At 55.4% G+C, this 26,919-nt stretch overlaps 1 protein-coding gene across 13 annotated transcripts in view; it reads left to right on the top strand.

The window, feature by feature from the left end:
- The window catches only part of SYT2 (synaptotagmin 2), a 128,929-nt gene that overhangs the window by 79,544 nt on the left and 22,466 nt on the right, over positions 1 to 26,919 (top strand). For 2 of the 13 annotated variants that reach the window (XM_075910213.1, XM_075910214.1), the window contains one exon: positions 14,845 to 14,970. The exons of 10 other annotated variants lie outside the window; for them this stretch is intronic. The gene's annotated coding sequence lies outside the window, so the exon portion shown is untranslated. Of the gene's footprint in view, positions 1 to 14,659; positions 14,765 to 14,844; positions 14,971 to 26,919 lie in introns of all 13 variants that reach the window. One more of the 13 variants, XM_075910212.1, reaches the window with a different exon arrangement.

The raw sequence follows: 26,919 nt of genomic DNA, 5'->3' as shown, positions 1-26,919 counted from the left end.
ACGAACCTGCTGTTTCTTAATACACTTAAAAATCAGAAGCGCAGCGGGGGGAGCCGGCGTGAGCCAGGACAGCTGATTCCCGCCTCCCCCCCGCGGCGCTTCAGGCTTTTGAATGTATTCAGAGCCCGGTGGCTTTTAATACATTTAAAAGGCAGAGCCTCTGCAGGGTGAGCTCCCGGGGCTATGAGCTCACCCCGCTGCCGCTCCCCCGCTTATCGACTACTCGATTTTCCATCGACAAGTCGATGAGTTGATTAAACGACATGTAACGTCCTTGTGTCACTCCCAACGGCCTGCTGCTGCTGCTTTGTGGCCCCCCCCCCCGTGCTCCCTTCGAGCCCCCCACGCTGCTGCCATGATGAGGCTGCATCGCCAGCGTGGCTGGTTTCACTCCTGCTGAGGATCTGGCCCGATGCGTTTCAGGCCCCTGTGAGGTGCTGTCAGCCACCAGGAGTCAAAATTAATGCGGGGATAAAATGAAATTAAATTAGACTTGAGCTCTGGTGCCCGAGCAGCCTGGGATGGTTTATAATGGACTCCGAGTCCTTTGCATTAAACACCCTTAGTGACTCCAAAGAGGCAGCTGAACTGATTTATGCTGCAGCCGATTCGCTCTGCCTTGTTCCCCAGGACACGTCGCCGCCTTCGGCGTCCTCCAAGATCCTTAACATTTCCGTTCGTTTCACAGGGTGCAGGGAAGTGTGTGGGTGTGGGTGGGGGGCACAGAACAATAGCTGGGGGGTATCAAGGGAAGAGCATGGATTTGTCAGGCAGGCCACCTTTTATCCTCCCCGGGGCAAGCGCCGGCAGGAGGGACAGGTAGAGAAATAAAATGCAGGACAATGTAGCACTTTAAAGACTAACAAGATGGTTTATTAGGTGATGAGCTTTCGTGGGCCAGACCCACTTCCTCAGATCAAATAGTGGAAGAAAGTAGTCACAACCATATATACCAAAGGATATCTTTTTAGAAGGGAGAGGATTCAGTCGTCAGTTGCCTGTAATTCTGCTGAGCAGCCTTTCCGAGCCGTCTCGTTCTGTCTGACGGGGTTGGACGGGGTCGGCCTGTCTACACAGCGAACTGCGATTCCCGCGCGCGGCGTCCCAAGAGTCCCCTTGCAGGGTTCCCAGCCTGCGCTGGTTCAAGTGGGGGCCTGAACTCTGCACTGACTGCGGCCGGCTTGTTACAGGGAGGCCCAGGGCTTCTTCCCTGGCCCTGTGCAGCACTCTGGTCTGGGTAGGTGCCAGGTGAGCTGGGGGGGGTGTCAGGAAGCGTGTCCCAGGGACGGCTGCCAGGGAGCCGGCGCGCCAGTCGTTCTGAGCGTAATGACCGAAGACACTTCAGAAAAGCTTCTCCATGAATCTTGGGATCTAGAGTTCAAGGAACTGGAGACCCGGATCCCAGCGGACTGGAAGTAGCTCCCGTAACCTTTCTGGTGGCAGCAGCCGAGTTATTTATAGGGGCTCGCGGTAGTTTTTGGGGAGCAGCTACCTGGGTGGAATCCCAGCCCAAACTGGCGCCGCAAATCCAGACTCCGTGTAAATGCTTCCCTTTGGCCCATACACCCTGCAGCCCCTCCGTTCCTGGTGGTCTTGTGGGTAGGGCGCTGCTGGGAGTCACACAACTTGCCTTCTAATCCCCCCTCTGCCAGTGATCTTGGCAAACCGCTTCACTTTTCTGTGCCTCTGTTTCCCCCACCTCGCTTCAGGTAGGCTGTTGAGTCTGGAATGTAAATGCATCGGGGGCAGCACTGTGACCTCCTGGTTTTACTGCCCTATAAAATAGCAGTGCTGAGCTCCGCGGTGGGGCCGGAATCGCGCGGGTAGGGTCTGATCCAGAGCCCATTCCGTCGATTTCTCCGGGCTTTGGATCAGTTCCAAGTCCATCGTGCCGAAAGGTGACACGCTCGCGTCTGACTGTTGGGGTGGGGGGTGTGAATCCAGGAGCAGCGTTTTTCTCAACTTGAGCCACGCGGTGACTGGTTTGTGTTGTCCAGCTTCAGTATGAAATAGGGATGTGAAAGGTCAACCGGCTAACCAGGAAGCATCATCCTTAATAGGTGATGCTTACCAGCTCCGGTTAACAGGTGGGGGCTGGTGCGGATAATGGCTTCTCCAGCAGGACTGAGCTGGAGTGCCCCTCCCTTAATTGGATAACCAGTTAAACTTCATGTATTTTACATTCCTCGTATGAAGGCTGTTATTCTGGAGTGGGATCTTAGAGAATGCCCGGAGAGGGGATATTGACCGGACACATGGTATAAGGAAGGTAGCCGGAGCTGCTGAAGAAGATTTTTCCTTTGCTGGGGGAGACAATTTCAGAGTAAGGAAGAGTGCAGAGAAGAGCTGCTCCAAATGCTAAGTGTCTCAAGTGCGAAGCCAATGTTTACTCTGCGAGGCATGGGGTTGAAAACCCCCAGCTCTGGGGGAGTGTATTGACTTCCGAAAACTGGGACTTTAGAAAATGTAAATTTCAAGTGTTCTCATTGTAAGTGTTTGCCTTTGAAAACGTTCAGCTTGCAAGCCCCCTGTGGCTACGGCATTCGCAACTGGCAACGGAAGAAAACAGCCAAGCCAACAAGGAAGCCCAGAAAAGCAGACATTAAACAAAACTGAAACCCTGTAAACCAACCACAGCGGTCCCTGAATTTGTTGAGAAACAAAGTTGCAGGCACATCAGAAGCCACGTTGGATCTTCTTCGAGTGCAGAAGCGCCGTAGGGGGGACCAGGAGCCAGGAGCCCAGTTTGGGGAGGGAGTGGGGGAATCTGGCACCAGCGGCCGGGGAATTCCAGCCCCAGCAGCAGGGGCCATGAACAGAGGGACCCCCCTGAGTCCATCCAATCCCCTTGTTTGGGACCGGTCAGGTCCTGAGGGTGCCGCACGAGGGAGGTCCAGCCTGTGCTGGTTTCCCCAGGTCACAGACGGGGAGTTGAGGCCCAGAGGGTATGTCTACACTATAGCTGGAAGGGAGCCTCCCAGGCTCCAGAGCTAGGTACATGAGATCAATCTTGGGCTGGTGGGCGTGAGCATCCGAGCCCCGTCCCGCCGCTGGTGTGTGTCTGCCTGGGCTGGAAGGCTCACTCCAAGCTTTGGGCTCACTCACGCTCGGTCTTTAGACCGTATCCTGAGACACGATGCGTCAGTTTCAAAGATGTCTAAAGCCCCTGGCTTAGACACAGCATCCCTGGGCTGGCAGAGATGGCAGGAGTCACAGAGTTCAGCCCCCTGCCCAAAGCAGGACCAACCCAACTCAATCAACCCAGCCAGGGCTTACACACCTCTAGGGATGGAGACTCCACCCCCTCCACAGGGAACCCAGCCCAGGGCTTCCCCACCCGCCTAGGGAAATAGTTTTTCCTAATATCCAACCTAGACCTCCCTCACTGCAACTTGAGCCCATTGCTCCTTGTTCTGCATCTGTCACGACTGAGAACAGCCTCTCTCCATCCTCTCTGGAACCTCCCTTCAGGTAGCTGAAGGCTGCTAGCAAATCCCCCCTCACTCTTCTCTTCCGCAGACTCAACAAGCCCAAATCCCTCAGCCTCTCCTCATAGGTCATGTGCTCCAGCCCCTGAATCGTTTTGGTCGCCCTCCGCTGGACCCTCTCCAATGCGTCCACATCCTTTTTAGTGGGGGGCCCAGAACTGGACACAATATTCCAGATGTGGCCTCACCAGAGCCAAATAAAGGGGAATAATCACGTCTCTAGATCTGCTGGCAACGCTCCTCCTAATGCGCCCTAATATGCCATTAGCCTTCTTGGCTACCAGGGCTATGAGAAGCTGTTGACTCCTATCCAGCTTTTTGTCCATGGGAATCCCCAGACCCATTTCTGCCAAATGGCTGCTTAGCCCGTCGGTCCCCAGCCTGGAGCAGCATTTCAATGGGACTTGGGCACCCGAGCGGCTTGGTTGCTTTTGCAAATGCCACTAGGCACCAGTTGGCACCTGTAGCTAGTTCAGTTTGGAAAACCTGGCCTGATGTGACTTGACTCAGGTCTCCCCTCTTGTAGGCTGGTGTCCTGACCGCTGGGCCGTCCTTCCCCAGTCTGAACACTGGGGCACCCTCCCAAGTGCAAAGGCAGGAGAAGCCCCCCCCCCCCAATCTGTCGGAGGCAGCAACAAGGCACCAGTGCACCTGGGTCTGGGCTGGAGTGAGTTTCAGAGGGAGGCGGCGCCAGCTGTGTAAATCCGAGGGGCCCGTGCAGCTTTCATTTCCAGCATCCAGGAGCTGCCTTGGGTTCGCTGCTAGCACCCCCCTTCCTAAGCGTGAGCAGGAGAGCAGAGTCCCAGCGCCTGGACAAGAGCGAGAGACCCCCGAGGTGGCCACCCTGCCCCCGCTCCGTTCTGTGCGGCGCTGGACCAAAAGCAGCAACCCCTAAGAGGTGGGCTGGACCGGACCCCTCAGAACACGAGTCCTTGCGTAGGCAGGCGGCATCTCTCCGGCGCTTGGTGACTTGCCGGGGCCATCCCGTGCTGCAGTCTTCAGCTGTTTCCGTGGGCGAGGGGGCCCGCTGCCGCCCCCCGAAACGCATGCCCCTCCCCCTCCCATCCCGGAGCTCTGCTCCTGCCCTTGACTAGCTCCCTTCCATCAGCAGCCGCTCCGCCTGACAGTGAGCGATAGCGCTGGGGGAAGGAGGCAGCCGGACGGCCCTGGAGCCCGGAGGCTTCTAATTCATCAACCCAGCCGGCACGGAGCAGCGGGAGTATCCTCCCCCCCTGCCCCCCGCCTTGTCCCTGTGCCCTGGCCTGGGCAGAGACCTGCTTCTAGCCAGGAGGAGCGCTGGAGCCCTGGCACATGCTGGCCCGGAGTCAGGCAGGGCGGATGTCCAGGGGATACGAGCCCAGCTTAAAGTTAAGCACATGCTCAAGTGGTGCCTGGAATCCGAGCGTCAGTCTGCGGCCTCTGATGCTGCCAGCGAGGGGCCTAATTTGTGCCAGAGCGGTAGGGGGAGTGGACAAGAACTCAGCCACTGAGCGGGGATTCGGGGACCTAGAGGGCAGAAAGCTTTGCCTGCCGTGGCTCTGAGCCGGCCCTGTGTGCTCAGGCCGAGAGCAGGAAGCCAGTGACCGTGCGGGGTAGGACCAGCCGCTCTGATAGGTCCATGAGCTCTGCGAGAAGGTTTTAGAGGGTGTCATTTCCTTGGAGCTGGGCCATCTCCCGCGGACGTGCAGGAGGCTGCCTTGGTTGGCTGCAAAGCTCGGCTGGACAGTTCCCGGGGAGGGATGTAGACTAACAAGGACCTTCCCAGTCTGGCCCATCCCCTGCCTCAGTTTCTCCTTCTCTCCTGCTGGTTCTCTTCACCTTCCGGGCTGGGGCAACGTGGTCTGTCAGCTGAGCCCCAGTAGCCCACTTCTTCCAGGCTGTTGCCAAGATCTTCTGCCACAGTGCGATGGGGGGCACAGCCCTTCCTGCCCGAGGGGCCCTCTTCTCTTCCAGCATCCGGGCTCTGCCCCTGCTTGGTGTCCACATCGCACCAGCCGGCAGTGTGCGGGGAACCCGCACCGCCCTCCACTGTGGGTGCCCGGCCCTGGGAGCCAAAATCATGGGGCTTTCTGCCTTTTCTCTCCCTCCCAGGTCACCTTCCTCTGCCCCAGCCTTCCTGCTCGTCTGCAGAGCACAGGCACCGGGGCTGCTCTGCCAGGGGCCTCTCCCAGCTGGGTTTCTCTCCTTCCTGCCCCCTCCGGCTGCCATCATTCTCCCTCCACCCCCACGGCAGACCTGGGTTAGCCACCCTGCTTTACTCATCCACTCGCCTGGGGAAGGGAGCTGTCTGTCACAGGAACAGCTGAGCTCTCACCTCCTGGGCCGGCTGAGGAGGAGCGGACCTTTAATTCCTAAGTCCGTTTGGGTCTCGCGGCGAGGAGCCAAGAGAGTTGCCAGCGGGGCCGGATGCTCCCTGCAGCCCAGCCGAGATGAGCCGTCATCTTCCTAGCTTTGTCTCCGGTGCCTTCTCTCCTGGCAGTTTACAACCAGATCTTGGTTAGAGAAGAAGCAGGTGTGACGGCGGGTTGGGGGTCCCCCGTCTCCTGCACCCCGAAATGGCCCAAACAGACTGCACCAGCCGGTGGAATAGAGGAAGTTTATTGCCTCTCCAGGATACAGCACAGCACAGATGGAATCTGGTCACAGAGCTGGGCTAGGATGCCTCAGGCCCCCTTGAGATGGGGGGAGACTGGGCCCCTAAACTCCAGCCCCTTTCCCTAGGCTGTCTCCTCCATGCTCATAGACAGCAACTCCCTCACTCTCTTCCAGCCCTGCCCCCCAGCCAGGGCAGCATCCACCTTCCTTTGTTCCTCTCCATGGGGGGTGTCTGGCCACTGGTTTGCATAGTGACTCATCCTGTTTTGCTGGGTCGTGGTACCCACGGCAGCCAGTGGGGGTTACCCCAGAGCCAGCAGCATAGAAACCAGCCAGGTACCCCCACTACGTCACAGAAAGTCATGAGACATTATGACTCTAAGATTCATGCAGTGCTGAGCAGTAGGTCAGACAGCCCCACTCACGGGCCCATTGCTGTGTTAATATCCCCTTGTGTGCTATGCGCCGCACAGACGGAGCAGGCGTTGGGGTGAAGGCGGCCATGTGGGCGGCTCATCAACCATCAGGCCAGCTGTGGCAGGAAAAGATTGCGGGCGTTGGATCTGCTGAGGGATCAGGGCCAGGTCACGGGGTCTGTAGCCAGAGACGCCTTGGTATCCGCCCTCCTTTACCCTGCCAGTGTCGGGGTGGTGCACATTGGAGCTAGCTCTGGCGGTAGTGATGTCCCTTTGGTTCCCGTGTCACTGCGCAGGGGGTCGGTCTGATTCGCTGCTTCCTTGCTTTGTTTTTTATGATTATTTTCACCACTTTTCCATTTGCGTGCTCCAGATGGGTTCTGTCCCAGTTCCCTGGGCATGCAGCGCCTTGCACACCCGTGTTTTAATTCTGGCGTGTGCTGAAAGTGCCGTTTTCTGTCTAAGGGCCCACCGACACAACCCTGGTTTCAGTTGTGACCATTTGATTGGATTTTTTTAATTAGAGGAAACTTTGAGGTGAAAAGTCATGGCGAACAAAAAAAAAAGTTTGAACTATCGGGGAATTGGTTTTGAACTGAACAGTGAGTCAAAACCGACTGGTGTTCATCTTGGTGTCACTGAATCGCCATTTTTCCTCCAGTAAATATTTGTGGCTGAAAAAAATGTTCCAGGCGGTAGCACGTATGAACCCCTGCCGCGCCACAAGTCAGGAAGAAAGCCTGTGGCTACCCATCCTATGTCCTGTCGCTTTGCTCTGTTTAGATCTCCTGTCTCCCTCCCTCATAGACTCGGTCAGAAGGGATCATTATGATCATCTAGTCTGACCCCCTGCACAGTGCAGGCCACAGAATCTCAACCACCCCCTCCTAGAATAATCCTCTCACCTATATCAAAGATATTGAAGCATTCAAATACTTTGAAGGCCCCAAGATGCAGAGAATCCTCCAGCTGTGATCTGTGCCCCATGCTACAGAGGAAGGCGAAAAACCTCCAGGGCCTCTGCCAATCTACCCTGGAGGAAAATTCCTTCCCGACCCCAAATATGGCGATCAGCTAAACCCTGAGCATGTGGGCAAGACTCACCAGACAGACACCCAGAAAGTTCCCTATAGCAACTCCTATTATCCCTCCATTGACCTATTTCCCACTGATAATGAATGGTCAATTAGTTACCAAGATCATGTTATCTCATCAAACCATCCCCTTATCATAGAATCATAGAACTGGAAGAGACCCCAGAAGGTCGTCAAGTCCAGCCCCCCGCTCTAGGCAGGACCAATCCCAACTAAATCAACCCAGCCAGGGCTTTGTCAAGCCGAGACTTAAACACCTCTAGGGATGGAGACTCCACTACTTCCCTAGGGAACCCATTCCAGTGCTTCACCACCCTCCTAGTAAAATAGTTTTTCCTGATATCCAACGTGGACCGCACCTACCACATCTTGAGCCCATTGCTCCTTGTTCTGCATCTGTCACCACTGAGAACAGCCTCTCTCCATCCTCTTTGGAACCCCCTTCAGGAAGTTGAAGACTGCATCAGGAGGTTCTCACAATGCCAAACATCTGGTGAGCACGGGTGGTTGTGGTAAGCTTTTTTCTGGTCCCTGAGAACATCTTGGGCTGACTCCTACTCTGGGTGCAACTCCACTGGTGTGAGCTGGAAACTTCCAGGTTCTTGGACTATGAACCTGATCCTGAGCAAGTCCCATGTGATGTACGATGTTACCGTTGTTGTAAGTTTGCCTTAGCTAAGTGGCTTTTAAAAAGGGCGCGTGTGGGTAGCAGTCCTTTCTCCAGACCCCTTGGTGCTGTGTATTTGTGTGACCCAGAGGCACAGAGACCACTGAGAAGAGAGCGACACTTGTATTTGCTGACCCATAGGGCTCATTCCCCACGTAATCTTCGGGCACAGACCAATGTGACTGAGCAATAGCACTCACACACATAAGCTTGTACATCAATAAGGAAGCTTTACCCAAGGAGTTCGTTGTGGTTATCACAGACCAGGATAACTGCACGGCTACGTCTACACTGGCATGATTTTCCGAAAATGCTTTTAACGGAAAAGTTTTCCGTTAAAAGCATTTTCGGAAAAGTACGTCTAGATTGGCAGGATGCTTTTCCGCAAAAGCACTTTTTGTGGAAAAGCATCTGTGGCCAATCTAGACGCGGTTTTCCAAAAAAGATATGCAAATGAGGCTCAGCAATATTCCATGCGTAGCCTCATTTGCATATTACTTGCGCAAGAAGCCGCGAATGTAGACATAGCCCAACTGTCCAGCCCAGGAGCCCTGAAAGTCTTGGGGCTGACTGTTGTTATCTCGGGCAAGGCACAGCCGGTATTTCAACAAAGTTCTCCCTTTCCCCCTGCCCAGCAGCCTACTGAATTTCAGCAAACGGCGTGTGTGTGGCGGGTAAGCAATGGGGTAAATCACCTGGAGGAGCCTGCGGTTTCCTCTATTCACAGTCACTGGTTTATCACTTCCATGGTGAATCTATGGACCCGTCGCCAATCTATAGGCCAGCTGGGTTGATTAGGCGCTATCAGTCGGACAAGTCACATGGGGTTGTTCCTGTCCCCTGACTGGAGCAGCCTGCAAACTTCTCAAGTGTGAACATTTTCTATGGACAGCTCTGAGGTTTGAAAAAGGGCTCGCTTGCTTTAAGGGTGGCATGTGACCGGGGGCAGGACTCTGGACTGGAAAGCAGGAGACCAGAGCTGCAGTCACTGCTCGGGGGGCAGCCCTGGGATAAATCCCTTTTTCTCTGTGCCTCAGTTTCCCAACTTATGAGAAACTAATCAGTTTCTCATAACTTATTAGTTATGATTATTAACTTCTTAGTTTCTCATAACTAATGATCCTGCCACCTCCCTTTGTGCTGTGCTTTGGCATCGATAGATGGTAGGCGCCCACTGCCAGCTGCCCCTCTCTGTGACCCAAGAGAGAACACACCCAGAAGGATCCCCAAGGAAAGTTCACACCCTCTGCTGCAAGCGGCATGCGGCGGACTGGCTGGGGGAGGCTGTGCGCTCATGCACCGTGGGGATAAGTTGTCTATTAGTTGATTTAGCCCCAGCAAGAGTTAGGAGGCCCCGTCAGCGGCAGGAAAACGACCCCGCCTTGCGTTAGAGGGTTGCCAGTGATTTTTCTCTGTTTGTTTGCCGGGGAGCGGGGGCTGAACGGCCAAGTCAGAGACGGGCACAGCTTTCCCTGCTAGCGGTCCGGGTGTCGGGTCTAGCCCGCCTGGCCTGTGCCCGATGCTGGCACTCGGCTGCCGCCGGCTCTGTGGAAGGAGAGCGCCTGGCAGGCTGCAGGGTGCGAGTCACGTGGCTTCCTGCCGTGTTCTGCTCCGCTGCTCCTCTCCGGGCGACGCTCTGTAATTCCACCCCGATTCCGCTGCGTCGCCCTTAATTAACGGCGCCTCTCTAGAGCTAGTGACAGTGACAGGCTGTGAACGGCAGCGTGGGGGAGGGATTGCGCAGCCGGTGCGGTGAAACCTGCCCTCAGACAGCTCTTCCAGTGGCTCCCTACTGCCGTGCCGGCCCATGGCCTCCTTCCACTCAGCTCTGCCAGCGCCCTGACCGCCAGACCCTTGCTGTTCTGGGGCTGGGCTCCCCACATCCTTACGGAGGGTCCGTAGAAATCAAACTTCAAAGTGCTCCTGTGACTTTCGCCCTTGTCCTGAGGCCTGGGCTAAAGTGGGAGTGGACATGAAGCACGGACAAGCCGTGAGCGAGAGGCAGGACGTGGCAAGCAGGGGGCGGGCGCCTGAGATGGGCAGGCCCAGAGCGCTCGTGCAAACACGTCCCAACAGCGTGGCCCCAGAACATCTCGACATCAAGGATGGTCCAGAAGCGTCCCCCAGGGAGAAGAGGAACTCACTGGCCCTTCTGAAGGAGAAGGACCGGAGGACAGTACATCGGGCACAGATGGTTTAATGGAGCCAACATGTGCAAGGCGATGGGAATTAACTAGCCAGCTCCCAGGGCAGTAACTGCTCCAGAGGGGCAGGACGTCGCTTGTTTGTGGCAGGGGGTAAAGGCGTCCCCCAGAGGCAGTGCCTCTGACTAGCCACGGGAGGAACAGGGAGTGCCACGTTCACTGAGCTGGTCCCTGGAGCGTGGGACTTGCCGATCGATGGTTCTATCCCGCGTGCCGTTCCCGCGTGCCTGGCGTGCTTGGCTGCTTGTGCGTTGGGAGGGTTGATTGCAGCTAGGCCTGCGAGGCGCTGGGCCCAGAATCAGCTACATTCAAGTTTGCTGGGTGTCCCGGCGAGCTGCAGTTACCCCCCACGGCAGTGTAGGCCTGCCCCACGGAGCCCTTCTGTAGCTCGTGTGGGTAGGGGCCAGTAGGGACGGCAGAGGTTAACTGGTTAATCACCGGCACCCCTAGTCACTGCTACTTTACCGGACGTCAGAGGTTAACCGGCAGCCCAGCCAGGCTGGGGAAACTCCCCACCCGCGGTGCGGCATCGTGGCCCGACCTGGCCGGAGCAGCCTCTCACCCGTGACGTGGTGTGGCAAGCCTGGCCTGGCTGCGGGGTGGAGGGGGCGGTGCTCCAGCCAGTGTTCCCTGTAAGCTGAGCGCTTGAGTGGCCGCCTAGCTGATTAGCAGAATACCCGCAGCTGCTCACAGCCAGCAGCTTGTGTTTTTATTGGTGGTGCCCATCTGCACATTCCTCAGCGCACAGAACAACATTATTCCGCCCAGTGATGGAAAAACTGAGAGGCAACCCTGGCTCCCAACCCTGCGGTGGGCTGGCCTGGATGGAGCAGCCTGCGGCGTGGCAGGTGGAGCCCCCGGCCCGCGCTGCAGGTGGGGGGAGCAATCCAGCTTGGACGGGCCCACTGCACTACAGGCAGGGGCTGCTCCACCCCAGCCGGATCACCCGCCCACCCCCATTTAAGTAGTTACCCCGTTAAACACAACGTGTCACCGGTTAGCTGGCCGGTGCTTTTCATTCCTAGCGGGGGTTGTTACGTCCCTGCCTTGAACAATAAACCGTCAGCTGCAGCCTCACCCCCTGCATCTGCCTGGCCCCCAAACTCCCCCTCCAGGCTCAACTTCCCTTGAAATCCTGGCTTAGCCCTGGGTCCTTGGCTGCTTCTCGAACGGCGAGAAGTAATTACCTTGGCGTTCTGCCCCCGCACCGTGTGCCTGGGGAGGCAGCGCCAGGAGCGCGTTGATCTTCCCGCTGTGGCGCTGCTGGCTCGAAGGGATGCCGAGCGCTCGTTTCCACGGGCAGCGTGTCCCTTTGCTGTAAATGCGAATGCGCCCGCCCAGCACGAGGAATGATCCCTTCCAGGGCTGGCCCGCCACTGAGCCCCTTGTCATGTCTCCAAAGCGAGCAAACAAACTCACACCAGCCAGTTTGCTCCCGTCGGGAACAAAGAGCCGAGGCAGCGCAAATAAAGAGTCCCCCTCAATGCCGTCGCCCTGCCTTTGAGGCGGGTTAATCCTTTTTGAGCCAGGAGCCCTGGGTGCCGACCTTTAGCAACCGAGCTCCCAACCCTGCTGAGGGGGCGGGGATTGCAGGGCGGCCGTCCCGGGGGGAGGTTTTGTAAGCCCGAGGAGGAAAAGGGAAGTCTGGCCTAGTGGTTAAGGTCTGGTTCCATTTCTGGCTCGCTGTGAGGCCTTGGCAGCTCACTTGCTCTGCCCTTCCATTTCCCCTCTTCCATTTCCTCTGCCTTTTCGCCACCCTCTTCCGGTCGTGTCTGGGTGTTCTCTGGGGGCAGGCGCTGTGTCTCTGCAGGGCCCGGCCCGATGGGGCTCTGACTTCAGCGGGAGCCTTAGATGCTAGCGGGATAAGAATGAGATGGAGTTGGAGAAGGTCGCTGGGCAGGACACCAGCCGGTCGCGCTGCATGTTTTGCAGGCCAGTGGCTCTCCACCCGGCCAGACGACTGTACCCCCTTCCAGGAGTCTGGTTGGTCTCGTGCACCCCAGGTTCCCCCTCTTGTCAAAATCACTTGCTTACAAAACCAGACATCAAACTCCAGCGGCGTCACAACCACCCGTATTGAAAAGTTGCCACTTTCTCCGTTTTAACGGGTCTTTTTAAATGGCTCGGCATGTAAATGTGGCCCCGTGAACAGTGCCTGGAGACGTCTAAACAGGCCACTGTCCGTACGAAATGTTACTTTGCCCTAGGGGTGCTAACGTGTGTTTTCTTAAGTCAACGTGTCGCCGCTTTTAAGCCAACTCCCCGGGAGCGCCGGCTCCTGCACGTAACCCTGCACGTAACTGTGCAACCAGTGAGACGGTCACATCCCTAGTTTGCAGGGACTTCGCTGGTGCTTTTTGCGTAGCCTGTTGGAAAACAAGGCAAATCTCTCGCTGAGCTGATGTACCCTTGGGAGGCTCTCTGAGTACCTCCGAGCAGGGCCGCCCGAGCCCTTTCGGCGTCCTGGGCTCGGGTGCACGGTGCCGCCCCCAGGCGCAAGGCGCATGTGCGGGCCGGTTACGGCCGCTGGCGCGCAGCCCAGGGCCTGCCCCTGGGGCGCACGGTGCATGCGCTGGCTAGCGTTGCTGGCGCGCCCCGGGCCATGCAGACGTGGGGGGAAGGGCGCTGCTGGCCGGCGCCTTGGGGCTGGCGCTGTGGGAGCCGGGTGCACGGCTCCTGATGGCAACTGTCAGGGACGCCACGCGCCCCTTACAGCTGCCATTGGGCGCCCCCCATCGGTTGGCACCCTGGGCAGCTGCCCGGCTCGCCCATGCCTCCATCCGGCCCTGCCCCCGAGGTGCACATAGCCCTGGTTGAGAACCACTGCGCAAGGCACAGCTGAGAGTTAGGCAAAGGTCAAATCTGGGCTCTGCCCGTGCGGCCTGGCGGGCAGCAGGGTTGCCCAGCTGTCAGTGGGAGGAGGAATTGGCTCCTGAACAGATTAGCTCCAGGGTTGAATGGGGAAGTCTCTCTGAGGGTGGGGTGAGGGCCCCAGTGCTTGCGACCAGACAAGCCACGGGGGACCAAGTGTCCAGGGCCACCCTGCGTGGAGCAGTGGAGCGAGGATGCTTTGCATAGGGCCCAAGGGGCGACTTTGCTCTCTGATTTCCTAGGTCGAGTTCTGAGCTGGTAACTGCGCCCTGCTCCCACCCGTAGGCCCTAGACTGGGGCGAGGGGAGGTGGGGAAGCAGGCACTGGAACCTTCCCCCGGCACAGCGGGCTGGGGCGCGCTAGCAAAGGCACCTGCCTCCCCAAACACAGACCTGGCCACGGCCTGCCTTGCCCTGGGACGGTCAGACTTGACCTGACGCCAGGCGTCTCCAAGCATGGAGAGTTTGCAAGGCCATTTCAAACGGGCGTCTTAGCCTGTTCCCACGTTGGGGAGAGCCAGGGTTCACCAGCCCGACTCGGACATGGGATCCAACCAGACCAGCGTGACCGGGGCCAGTCACTACACAAACCAGCCCATTTGGCTGGCTGGTTTCTTATGAAGGTAAATAGAAGCCCTTCCATTTTACTTCATTAGGCCACGTTTAATTACATCCCCTCTAAGTCCATCACGCAACCTCGCCCCTAGATTATTGATGCTGCATATCCTATTGCAGGGTGACAAAGCCAGAACCGTCATGCCCAGGTTGGCACCTCACTGACCCAGCCAGCCCGGCTTTTCGTGGACACTCACGAACCCACAGACTCAGCTGTGTCTGCTGGGATAGATTTGGGCTCCCGGGCTGTTCTGCTGAGCAAAGCGAGAACCCCTGTTGTCAGTAGGAGCTGGGGAAGAAGGGCACGTTCTCCAGTCGGAGCACGAAGGGTGTGTTTATGCCTAGTGCAGGCTGAGTTCTGGTCCTGCTTTGGTGTGCCTCAGTTTCCCCACCAGGGAAATGGGCCAGAATACAAATTGAAAAAAAAAAAATCCGCGTCGAGCTGCTTGGGTGGAAAGCACGAGGAATTATTGCAGAGGCGAAGGAGGAGTCGGGAACTTGTGTGTCTGTAAAGAAAAGATCGATGGGGAAGGGCGCCAGGCTCCTGAGCATGGGCCCACCTCCCATCTCCCAGGCACCACTGACTTCTGTCGCTCTGCACCTGGGAACCACAGCTTGGAATCCTGCAGCGGGGGTGGGGAATGCAGCCTCTGCCGCAAGGCAGCTGAATTAATTGCAGGCATCTCTCCCGGCTGCCCGCGTGCGAGCAGTGACGGAACTGGCCCTGGCTCCACTGGTCTGCCTGCCTCCCATCTTGCTCTGGGACGGCTCCAAGAAGCTGGCAGGTTGGAAGTGCTGCAGTGAGAGCGGGCGTGGTGAGTCAGCACTTTTCTTGTGTGTCTTCCCTCTCTGGCTCTGCTGCAGTATTAACTCTCCCCTCGCCCTGCGCACACAGCTCCCGGGCTGCCTCGTTGGTGGCTCAGCCAGCGCAGGAGGGGGACGGCCGACATCCCGAGGGGGCAGCGCTGGGAACAGGCAGGCTTTGGAACTGGAGTGACTTTTCCATAGGACTCCAAAGCAGGTCAGTGTCGTTATCCTCATTGCGCAGGTGGGGAAACTGAGGCACGAAGCAGCGCCACGACTTGTTCGGTGGCAGAGCCAGGAATGGAATTGAGGTCTCCCACGTTCCAGGCCAGTGCTCTGCCCCGGTGCCCTAGACTCAGCCTGGCGTGCCATGTGAAATGAGCTTTCGTTCGAGCTAGACACCCCCACGTCGTTTTCCACATTCCTCCTCTTAGCCTCTGCCTTGCCTGCCTTCCTGTTCAGGGTCCCGTCTAATTCTTGTTCCCATTTTGCCTTCTCAGGGCAGGGGCCAGGTCTCCCTGTGTGGGAATACACTTTCCTACGTCTGCTTTTGGTCTCTGGGGGAATTCGCAAGTCAGCAGTAATTTTTACTCTGAAGTGCACGCAGGCCTCTGGTCTGTTCCAAAGCTCTTTCGCCGCATGTGCGCGCACGCACACACACACACACACACACACACACACACACACACACACACACACACACACTCTCTCTCTCTCTCTCTCTCTCTCTCTCTCTCTCTCTCTCTCTGTGTTTGTGGGTTCGTGCATGTCCATGAAAGGATGGGCTGGCTGAATTTTCAGTTCGGAGGAAAGGTGCCTTTTCAGGGGAAATTTGAAAAGGGTTGAGGGGGTGGAGCCAAATGCAGGAAGAAATGGGGAGGGACGGCGCTCCAAAAACAAAGGCAGACACAGGGGGGTCCCTGGAGGCCCAGGGAACAAGAGGGCCTAAGTGTGTGATTTTTTTTTTAACTGGGTCCATCCCAGTGTTCCCTGGAAGCTGAGCGCTTGGGCGGCTGCCCAGGGGAGATTTGGGTGCCACCCTGCTGATTAGCAGAGCGCCCACAGCCGCATATGTGTCTACTGGTGGTGCACATGCCTTGGCGCACAGAACAAAATTCATTCTGCAAATGTGAATGAAAAAAACCCAAGGGGAGCATTGCTCCTGGACTGCAGGAGGAACCCGTGGAGGTGTCTGGGACTGGAGGAGAAACTCATTAATTCACAGGCCCTTCCGGAGTTATTGACACGAGCTGTTGGCGCGTTTCTCTCAAACCCCATGCGCCGCGCGCTCTGGGAAGCTGGGGCAGGTTTGTCTCTTCTTGCAGCTTTTGTGCTAATTTTCCCACCTGGCTTCTGCGGGGGCAGATCATCCTGGCCCCGGGAGCGGCGCTGGTGACACGGCGGCCGTGGGCCAGCACGACGACTGCCCGGGGTTGTTTGGGGGGATATTTTTGAGAAGGTGCTGTCAAAAAGTGCAAACCAGCCCTGCACATTCAGGGTTCACCGGCCGGGCCCTGAGCGTGGAGCTGGTTAACGGAGGCCGGGGTTCGGCTCCCCCCAACCAGCGTGGAGCCTTTGCTGACCCCGCCAGCCCTGGAGAACGGCCGTCTCGGAGCAGAGCGCAGGGCGGGGCGGCCCCAGCCACGTTCTCCCCTAACACTTCCCGCGGTGGAGTCTGAAGGCCAGGAGGTGCTGCGGGGGCCGAGCGCTTTCTCCAGCCCTCACCCCTGGTTGTGCTGGAGCGCGGCTGCTGGATACCCCACTCTTGATTGAAGGCCTGTCAGCGCGGCGTGGTTCCCATGTTCTCCGCTAGATGCTGAGCTAGGAAGCAGAATAAACCCCATGGAGCCGAGGGACGGGCTGGACATGGCCAGGACGGGGGTGTAGAGGGCCCAGCCCAACGTTCCTTGGGACCTGAGCGCTTGGGCGGCTGCTCAGGAGAAATTCAGATGCCGCCCAGCTGATTAGCAGAGCCCTCAGGCAGCAGCATATGTTTCTGCTGGTGGTGCACATCTGCATGTGCCTCAGTGCACAGCACAACATTTATTCCACAGCTGGATGAACAAAAATATCGGGGAAACAATGGTCCAGCCCCCCCAAATCTGAGAGATCCCCAGGAATTCCCCGAAGTCTTGGGCCTCTGAGTATTGTGCTTACGTGGCTCCCATCTGTAATGGCCGTGCGCCTTACTGGTGCCTCCTCACCGTAGCCGGGGCTCACTTGGCAAGCTGGGAGTAAGATCTCTGGTCTGATACCAGCACTTGCACTCTCTTGCTGGAGGAGCAGTGAGCACCGCGGGGAGGCACTAGAACTCCCCCCCTCTCCCCGTGCTGCGCCTCCGAGACTGAGCGTGGGTGTTGCTGTCAAGGCTGTTCCCCACTTTGGCATGTTGAATGCAGGAGTTGGGGCCTGCAAGAGCACCCCAAAACCTTGCCTCTGCAGGCTCCAGTAAGAATAAACTTCCTTCCAAAATCCTACTACCCGGATTTTGGGGAATCTGCTGCCACCACCCACGTAATTCCAAGAAAACCAGGGAAGAGGTCACTTGGGAAATCTCCTCCCTACAGTAAAACTCTCCTCCCTGCCCAACCTCCGTTTTACTCGGAGTTGGGAAGAACAGAGGGATACGTCCACATCCTTTCTGTAGTAGGGGGTGCAGAACTGGACCCAATACTCCAGATGTGGCCTCACCAGAGCCGAATAAAGGGGAATAATCACGTCTCTGGATCTGCTGGCAATGCTCCTCCTAATGCACCCTAATGTGCCATTGACTACAAGGGCACCCTGATGACTCATATCCAGCTGTAACCCCCGGGTCCTGTAACAATGCTTGGGATTCTTCTGTCCCAAGTGCAGGACTCCACTTGTCCTTGTTGAACCTCATCAGATTTCTTTTGGCCCAATCCTCCAATCTGTCTAGGTCACTCTGGACCCGATCCCTGCCCTCCAGGGTATTTACCTCTCCCCCTAGTTTAGTGTCATCTGGGAACTTGCTGAAGGTGCAATCCATCCCCTCATCCAGGTCATTAATAAAGATGTTGAACAAAACTGGCCCTAGAGCCGATCCCTGGGGATTTTCTTGCGTTTTGCTGAGTTAGTTCTGACAGTACGAGCCCGCGGCAAGAAATGGCTTGCACTGGGGAAGTTGGGGGCTAGGTAGAAACAGCTTTTCCAGTAAAAGGGTATTACCATGGCCCGGGCACACTGCAGAGTTAGCAGTCCCAAGCAGTGCAGCAATCATGCCCCAAATCACTAACGATTAATTAAAAGTATCATAAGATTTTAAAAGTAATATATTTGGGGTTTGTCTGTTCTTGCATTCTGGGATCGGAGCTCTTAGACGTCACATTTTTCAGCTTTCCCCACAGCCAGACAGGATAGGAAATGATGATTTTAGTTTTTAAATAAAAGGTAAGATCCCCCCCAGAACCTGCTGACTCCAGGGGGTGGGGCTTTGCGAAGCCCCTCCCCCTAGTCACAAAACTGGCAGTGAACTCGCGAGAGCGGGGAGCAGTGGCTTTGGCCACAGCCAGGCCTTGCCCCTAGGGTGCTCACTCCGTACAGCTGCCCATGGAGGGGAGAGTCCCCAGAGCCGGAGCACGTCTGTCTCCATTGTTAGCCCCACGAGCCCAAGTCAGCTGACTGAGGCCAGCCACGGCCCCGCTGTGGGTCTTTTAGCTGCCGTGGACTATTGCGGCTCACAGGTGTTCAACTGCAGCACAAACATACCCAGAGTGGCTTATCGTCTCGCTGGGTATCTGCAGCAGACGTGCAGCAGGAGATGTACAGGTGACTCTGAAAGCCAGGTTGTGACGTAGTGTGGGTACCTTGCTGGTTGCTAGGCTTGGGCTGTGGGTGACCCCCACTGGCTGCTGTCTATACCATGGCCCAGCCAAGTAGCTGATGGGATAGTGAGGTACCCTGTTCTACTGGTTACCCCCCAGGGAGAGGAACAAAGGAAGGTGGAATGCCTCCCCTGGCTGGGGGGCAAGGCTGGAAGGGACGGTTTTTAGTTTCTGTCTGGGAAGCAGGGGAGGAGGAGCTAGGGAGGGGGCTGGGATTGTAGGGCCCAGCCACCCCCCATCTCAAGGGGGGGGACACTGAGGCCTGCCCTGTAACCAGATGACATCTGTGATGTGCTGTATCCTGGAGAAGCAATAAACTCCCTCTATTCTACTGGCTGGTGGAGTCTGTTCATCCCACTACAGGGGTGCAGGAGATGGGAAAACCCCAATGTGCCGTCACACAGGTATCACAAGACAGGGCTGGACACAGGCTGCACCTTGCCCCCTGAGTTTCTAGTGCAAATTGTCAGTGTGGTTTGTTTAGTTTCAGTGGTGTAAAAGATGCTGGTGAATGAAGACTCGTTACCTAGGCTGTGAAGGCACCTTTAGAGTGTTCCAGCTAATCATTTAAATTAAAGGGTCACACTAGGGCTGTTAAATTTTGATTAATCAGCTAATCGAGTAGTCGATGGAATTTCCATCAACCACTCGATTAGTTGATAAGGGGGCGCTCACTATCCCACCGTGGGCAAATGCTTATCGGGTAGTCATGTAGGAACTCTATCAGAGAGAGGCAGCAAGGGGGAGAGCAGGAGCTGGTGCTGGAGAGAGCTGGCTTAAAAGCCAGTCCTCCCCAGCACTGTCTCCGCAGGTGGCAGGGGAGGCAGAGGCTAGCAGATCCGACTGCTGCATCTCTCCCTTTGAAATGTACAAGAGCTGTGGGTGTTTCTTGTACATTTCAAAGGGGGAGGCCTATTGGGCGGTGGACTAGTCGGTTACATCCCTAGGTCATGCTTCCAGGCCTCCATAATGTGAGAGTATGTCCAAAATGGGTAACTCATTGCCAGTTCGCACAGTATTATCACCAGTGACGTGATCGATGGTGAGTTTTTTTCCTTAGTTTCTGGCACTATTGGCTGGTGGGTTTTGTGTGTTGTGTTTGTTTGCATGCGAGGGCCACGTTTCTTCTGCACCTCACTGATTCCTGCACATTCAAGATTTGGGTTTTAATAACTCCCACCCCAAAACAACATTTCGTAGGTTTAAAATCTCATGATTTGGCGGTTCAGTGCTTGGCAATACTGGTGTGTATACAGGAGGTCCCCGATTTGTGACGCAATTGGTTCCGGAGGAAGCATCGCAAGTCGGGGGTGTCATAACTCGAACCCACATTTACGGTAGGCCTGTGCGCCATCATAAATGCGAGCCGAGGACATAAGTCAGGGTTTCTGGCCCTTTCCACACTTACCACCATTTTTGTAAGTGCGCGGGGGGGGGGGGGGGCGGAAGTCGGGTGGTTGCATCTCGGGGATGTACAAAATCTAGACTACACATGCAACTCCATCAGGGACAGCTGAAGACACCCCTCCTTCCAATATGTCCCGAAGGTGTAAGAGACTCTTGGTAACTGTTCAGCCTTTCTGGGCTCCCCTTTCACTTTTGATTTTGACTAAATAGGAGTCAACACTGTGATGCTGTTGCAAAAAAAGCAAACATGATTCTGGGCTGTATTCACAGGAGTGTTGGGAGCAAGACACAGGTAATTTTTCCACTCTCCTCTGCGCAGATTAGGCCTCAGTTGGCGTACTGGGTCCCGTTCTGGACACCACATTTTAAGAAAGATGTGGAAAAATTGGGGGAGATCCAGAGAAGAACAACAAAAATGATGAAAGGTCTAGAGAACATGAGCTAGGAGGGAAGACTGAAAGAATTGGGTTAGTTTAGTCTAGAAAAGAGAAAACTGAGAGGGGACATGATAGCAGCTTTCAAGTACCTAAAAGGTTGTTAGGAGGAGGAGGAGGAAGAAAAATTGTTCTCCTTGGCCTCTGAGGATAGGACAAGAAGCAATGGGCTTAAGCTGCAGCAAGGGAGGTTTAGGTTGGACATTAGGAAAAACTTCCTACCTGTCAGGGTGGTCAAACACTGGAATAAATTGCCTAGGCGAGTTGTGGAATCTCCATCCCTGGAGATATTTAAGAGCAGGTTGGAGAGACACCTGTCAGGGATGATCTAGACAGTGCTTGGTCCTGCCATGAGGGCTGGGGACTGGACTTGATGACCTCTCGAGGTCCTTTCCACCTCTAATATACTATGAATCTTTGATTTCTAGTTAGTGTCACTTCCTGCTTCTTAGACACTTGCCCAGAAATTCGTCTTCCCAGGTGGTTCCAGGAATTCTCCCCTACTTGGTGCAGCTGTGGACTTTATCAGCAGCCCCTTTTACAGAATGATTCTCATAGCCCGGGCCCAACTGGCCTGTGTCCCGATCACACTCTGGCGCTCAAAATGCACCCTACACCAGACGGCCACGCCGCAACTGAGCCTGAAACATGTCTCATTTAGTGGCCTCAGCAGTGCAGAGAAATGTGTCTAGACCATCTGAGCTAGAGCAGCAGGTGCACAGGGTAATGGAGGAGGCTGTATTTTTTTTTCTGTGCAGATAACGCTGAGCTTGAATGTGCTGTGGCAATTATCTATCCGGGAGCCATGCGGAGGAGTCGCCAGGTGCGGTACTCCTGGGCATATTGTGCTGATCTCTTCCCTTTGAATCCTTCCTTCCAGGCTGTGCTGCTGCCCAGTGGTGTGTGTGTTGCTTTATGGGGAGGCCCGGAGGCGGGAGAGTTTCGCCTCGGCTGTTTTATGTGTTTATTTATCAACTCTTTTATGGAGGTAGGCACTGTCGTTCGCTGCGATGATGCAGAGCCCTTTGACCCACTGGAAGCCAGACACAGCTTTGCAGCTTCCCAGAGAGAGATGGACGCGCAGGCCGGGCAAAAATACCCAAGCTCCCACTCACCCAGCTGTGGCGTGCTAAGAAGCCAAGCTAAGAGAAACTCCCTGAGTAATGGGTTTGATCCTGGGTGTAGCCGACTCTTCCTGCACAGTGGAAGTCTCTGGAGTGTGCTCAGGATTGGCCCGTCTGCAGAGGGCTTGCTCCATCCGCGTGTCTCGGGCGTACCGTGCAGGAAGAGCAGCGGTAGGCCCGACGTCCCAGGCAGTCTGCCCTAGGGCATCATGGTGCTGAAATGCCTCTCAACCACAGCTGGGGAGGGCAGACTGGCCAGCTCTCTGTTTAATTCCAGAGCTTCTGAGGGTCCATTTCCTCCGAGAATCTCTGCGGGGTCCCCTTCCCCGGGCTGTGCCAAGGGCCATACAAACACACACTCCCAGAAGAAACCCATTGGGTGCACTTCAGGTCCCCCCAGCCGTGTCCTGAGCCCTGGTATACAGTACAGGCAGCGTTCCATCGACTGGACTGCTTGTCACAGTACAGCCAGCCAGCGTTCTGTCGACTGGACGGCTTCTCGCAGTACAGCCAGCCAGCGTGCCGTCGACTGGACGGCTTCTCGCAGTACAGCCAGCCAGCGTTCTGTCGACTGGACGGCTTCTCGCAGTACAGCCAGCCAGCGTGCCGTCGACTGGACAGCTTCTCGCAGTACAGCCAGCCAGCGTGCCGTCGACTGGACGGCTTCTCGCAGTACAGCCAGCCAGCGTGCCGTCGACTGGACGGCTTCTTGCAGTACAGCCAGCCAGCGTTCTGTCGACAGGACGGCTTCTTGCAATACAGGCAGCCAGCGTGCCGTCGACAGGACGGCTTCTCCCGCCGTCATAGCTGTCGCCTCTCGTGGAGCTGGATTAACTGCACCCGCAGGACAGCTCCCTCCCGTTGGCATAAGAGCATCTTCCCTTCAGAGCTAGGGCGGTGCAACAGTGTTGAAGTGCAGACACTGTGGAGCCCAGAAGATCCTGGGGATGAGGAGGAATTAGTAAGACGGGGACTTTTTATCTTGACAGGAGACTCGGGGGGATATGAGAGAGGTCTATAAAGCCATGGCTGGTGTGGAGAAAGTGGATAAGTTATTTACTTGTTCCCATAACACAAGAACAAGGGGTCACCAAATGAAATTAATAAGTAACGGGTTTAAAACCAACAAAAGGAAGCGTTTCTTTAATGGAGCAGGTAATTAAGGAAATCATATGCAAACACTTGGAAGGTAATAAAGTGATAGGGAATAGCCAGCATGGGTTTATGAAGAACAAGTCATGCCAAACTAATCTGATAGCTTTCTTTGATAAAATAACGAGCCTTGTGGATAAGGGAGAAGCGGTGGATGTCATATACCTAGACTTTAGTAAGGCATTTGATACGGTCTCGCATGATATTCTTATTGATAAACTAGGCAAATATAACTTAGATAGGGCCACGATAAGGTGGGTGCATAATTGGCTGGATAACCGTAGTCAGAGAGTTGTTGTTAACGGTTCTAAATCCTGCTGGAAAGGGATAGCAAGTGGAGTTCCTCAAGGGTCTGTTTTGGGACCCGTACTGTTCAATATCTTCATCAATGATGTAGATATTGGGATAGAGAGTACGCTTATTAAGTTTGCAGATGATACCAAACTGGGTGGGGTTGCAACTTCTTTGGAGGATAGGGACATAATTCAAAATGACCTTAGAAAGTTAGAGAAATGGTCAGAGGTAAATAGGATGAGGTTTAATAAAGAGAAATGCAAAGTGCTCCACTTAGGAAGGAACAATCAGTTCCATACATACAAGATGGGAAGCGACTGTCTAGGAAGGAGCATGGCGGAAAGGTATCTAGGGGTCATAGTGGACCACAAGTTGAATATGAGTCAACAGTGTGATGCTGTTGCAAAAAAAGCAAATATGATTCTAGGTTGTATCAACAGGTGTGTTGTAAGCAAAACTCGTGAAGTCATTCTGCCGCTCTACTCTGCACTAGTTAGGCCTCAGCTGGAGTACTGTGTCCAGTTCTGGGCACCACATTTCAAGAAAGATGTGGAGAAATTGGAAAGGGTACAGAGAAGAGCGACAAGAATGATTAAAGGTTTAGAGAACATGACCTATGAAGCCAGGCTTCATGAACTGGGCTTGTTTAGTTTGGAAAAAAGAAGATTAAGGGGGGACATGATAGCGGTTTTCAAATATCTAAAAGGGTGTCACAAGGAGGAAGGCGAAAATTTGTTCCTCTTGGTTTCTGAGGACAGGACAAGGAGTAATGGGCTTAAAGTGCAGCAGGGGAGGTTTAGATTGGACATTAGGAAAAAATTCCTAACTGTCAGGGTGGTCAAATATTGGAATAAATTGCCAAGGGAGGTGGTGGAATCTCCCTCTCTGGAGATATTTAAGAACAGGTTAGATAGACATCTGTCAGGGATGGTGTAGACGGAGCTTGATCCTGCCTTGAGGGCGGGGGGCTGGACTCGATGACCTCTTGAGGTCCCTTCCAGTCCTATTATTCTATGATTCTATGATTCTATGATTCTTCATGCAGCGCACAGTCAACCTGTGGAACTCCTTGCCAGAGGATGTTGTGAAGACCAGGATTTTAACAGAGTTCAAAAAGGAACTAGATAAATCCATAGAGGATAGGGCCATCTAGGGCTATGAGTCAGGATGGGTAGAATGGTGTTCCCAGCCTCTGTCAGAAGCTGGGAATGGGCAACGGGGTGGATCACTTGTTTCCCTGGTCTGTTCACTCCCTCTGGAGCACCTGGCATTGGCCACTGTCGGAGGACAGGACGCTGGGCTAGATGGACCTTTGCTCTGACCTAGCCTGGCCACTCCTATGTTCTTACGTGATGTTTATTCAGAGCAGGGGCTTGCAATGGCAGTCACACAGTGACTGGAGACTGAATTGTGGTCCCCTCTCCCTCTGGCCCGGCTGGCCTGTGGCTCTGGAGGGGTGGCCGAGGGAAGCCCTAACTGCAGCAGAGGATGAGCTGCACTTGGACGTGAGCCTGCTGCCCTTTGCTCCCAGGTGTTGTCTTTGCATGTGTGCAGGCAGCAGAACCACTTGCGGGATAAGTCGTGCGAGGACTGCAGGATCAGGCGTGCGAGGTGGTCAGTCTGGCATGCTTCCTTCCGCAGAAATCTGCTAACAATGGGTGTCTGGCTGGTGAGTCTTGCCCACATGCTCAGGGTTTAGCTGATCGCCATATTTGGGGTCGGGAAGGAATTTCCCTCCAGGGTAGATTGGCAGAGGCCCTGGAGGTTTTTCGCCTTCCTCTGTCGCATGGGGCACAGATCACAGCTGGAGGATTCTCTGCATCTTGGGGTCTTCAAAGTATTTGAAGGCTTCAGTATCTGAGATATCGGTGAGAGGATTATTCTAAGGAGTGGGTGAGATTCTGTGGCCTGCATTGTGCAGGGGGTCAGACTAGATGATCATAATGGTCCCTTCTGACCTTAAAGTCTATGAGTCTATGAACAACCCCCCAGCTCCCTGTTTGAGCTGAGCACTAAAGCCAAGGTCTGTGAATTTTTCCTCGGGACTTTGAGCGAGATTATTTTCCTCTATGCTCTGGACTGACTCATTTAGCTCTTTTCAAACGTGCTGGCCTGTTGGGCCGTGGTGTATTGATGCCGCACAGTTTGGGAGAGCTTTCACAGCGGAGCGTTAGCTTGGCTGGAATGCTGCTTGATAAAACCCCACGATGTTTTCCTTTCCTTCCCTGGCACTGGATTTCAACTCGTGCCCCATGCTGGCGTATTGATTGGCGCGTCTGCGGGATGAATGCAGCGGCGCACATCCAAAGCCTCGGAGAAGGTTCTTCGGAGACAGTTTTTAAAATAGTTACAGGCCCTTCAAACTCATCAAAAGCATCTCAGTTCGGCCAACTCGCACACCGTTAATTGGCATTCTCCAGCTGCGTTCAGCCACCACCCAGCGGCCCTTTGAGATCTGTCTGCAGCATCGATTACGCACAAGCTGAGCCCAGGTTCGTGCTAGCTGTCTTGGAGAGGACATGGGGCCCCTTCTTGCCTCTGGAAGAGTTGAGGCTGAGGTGCAGCAGGTGCCCTTTAAGATGGATTAGTGGCGGGGAAGGTCAAAACACAACTGGTTGGCCAACGGAGCCTCAAGCTGCAACCCTCAGCCACATGGAGTGCCGAATGTTCCTTCTGTCTCTCCCTAGGGCTGGTTTCCTGGGCAGGTGCATTTGATGCTCAGCCGAGAGCCCTCCGCTTTACAGGCTGTCCCCTTTGCCATGCAGCAAGACCAGTGTCCACCCCGGGACACACTGGTCACGGCCGGTGGTCTGTTGATGTGAGTCCAGAAGAGGGTGGCTCTTATTGAAGGGAGGTGGAGCGGGTGTCTCCTGGAAACACAGACTGGTGGTCTCCAAGCAGTGTGGGCGTGGCAATGTCTTGATGCAGTGGGAACGAGTAAACAAACAAAACGGTGTAAAGAGGAGGAGTTTGCAAGTCCCCCTTGCAGGGCTCCCGGCTGTTCAGAGCAGAGAGAGGACCCATGGCAGGATTGCTTCCAATATGCAGGAGGAAATTCCCTTTGCAAATTCCCAAGCTTAGACCTCAGTGCCCCTCTGTAATAGGGCTAGCCCCTAAGGCCAAAAGGGCCATGGAGAAGGCCTCCAGGTGGCTAGAGTGGCTGTGGAGGAGCCAGCCAGTCAGGAGGGACTACAAATGGAGCTGCAGGAGCAGAGGCAGCGCGGTTGCAGCCCAGACCTGGAAGGGAGAAGGTCAAGGGGGCTGGCCGAACCAGAGACAGTGCAGAGTGGGGAGCTGCATAGGACACTGTCTGCAGGAGGAGACGCCCTGGAGGCACCGCTCTCCTACCGACTCGGAGAGACACTCTGCAGGGGGTGCCGGGATGGGCCCTGCTAGAGGTGTACCCGGGAGGGGGGCTGTGATCGCACACAGCGTGGGACTCGCCTGCAGGGCTAAGTAGATGCAAAGCTGTGCGGGAACCCGCACGTTGGTTGCTGTAGTACACTTAGGTATGTCACCAGTGCCTCTTGTAAATGACACGTCCCGGCCTCAGGCTGAAACCCTGCGCCCTGGCTCCCAGGAGAGCATGGCCAAGCAGTGTTGGTGTTAACAACCACCATCTTCACCCAGAGGATGAGTCAGTTACCGGTATCGTCCCCAAGGCATAAAGAACATACCAAATGGGGCATCCCTAGACCCCATAGCTCCTTGAGTCTCTCACTGCACGGCATGTTTTCCAACCCATCAGTCCTTCCTGTGGCTCTTCTCTGAACCCCGTCTGGCTCCTAACAACAGCCGTCTGGAGCTGTGGACACCAGACTTGGGTGCACAGTTCCAGCAGCAGTCCCACCAGCATGGGCTACAGAGGCAAGATCATCTCCCTACTGCTACTCCAGGTTCCCTGTTTACA

This window comes from Pelodiscus sinensis, chromosome 27 (assembly GCF_049634645.1).
Source record: "Pelodiscus sinensis isolate JC-2024 chromosome 27, ASM4963464v1, whole genome shotgun sequence".
NCBI classification, from domain to species: domain Eukaryota; kingdom Metazoa; phylum Chordata; order Testudines; family Trionychidae; genus Pelodiscus; species Pelodiscus sinensis.
Note: the sequence above shows the minus strand (reverse complement) of the source record. Positions and strands in the feature narration are given on the sequence as shown.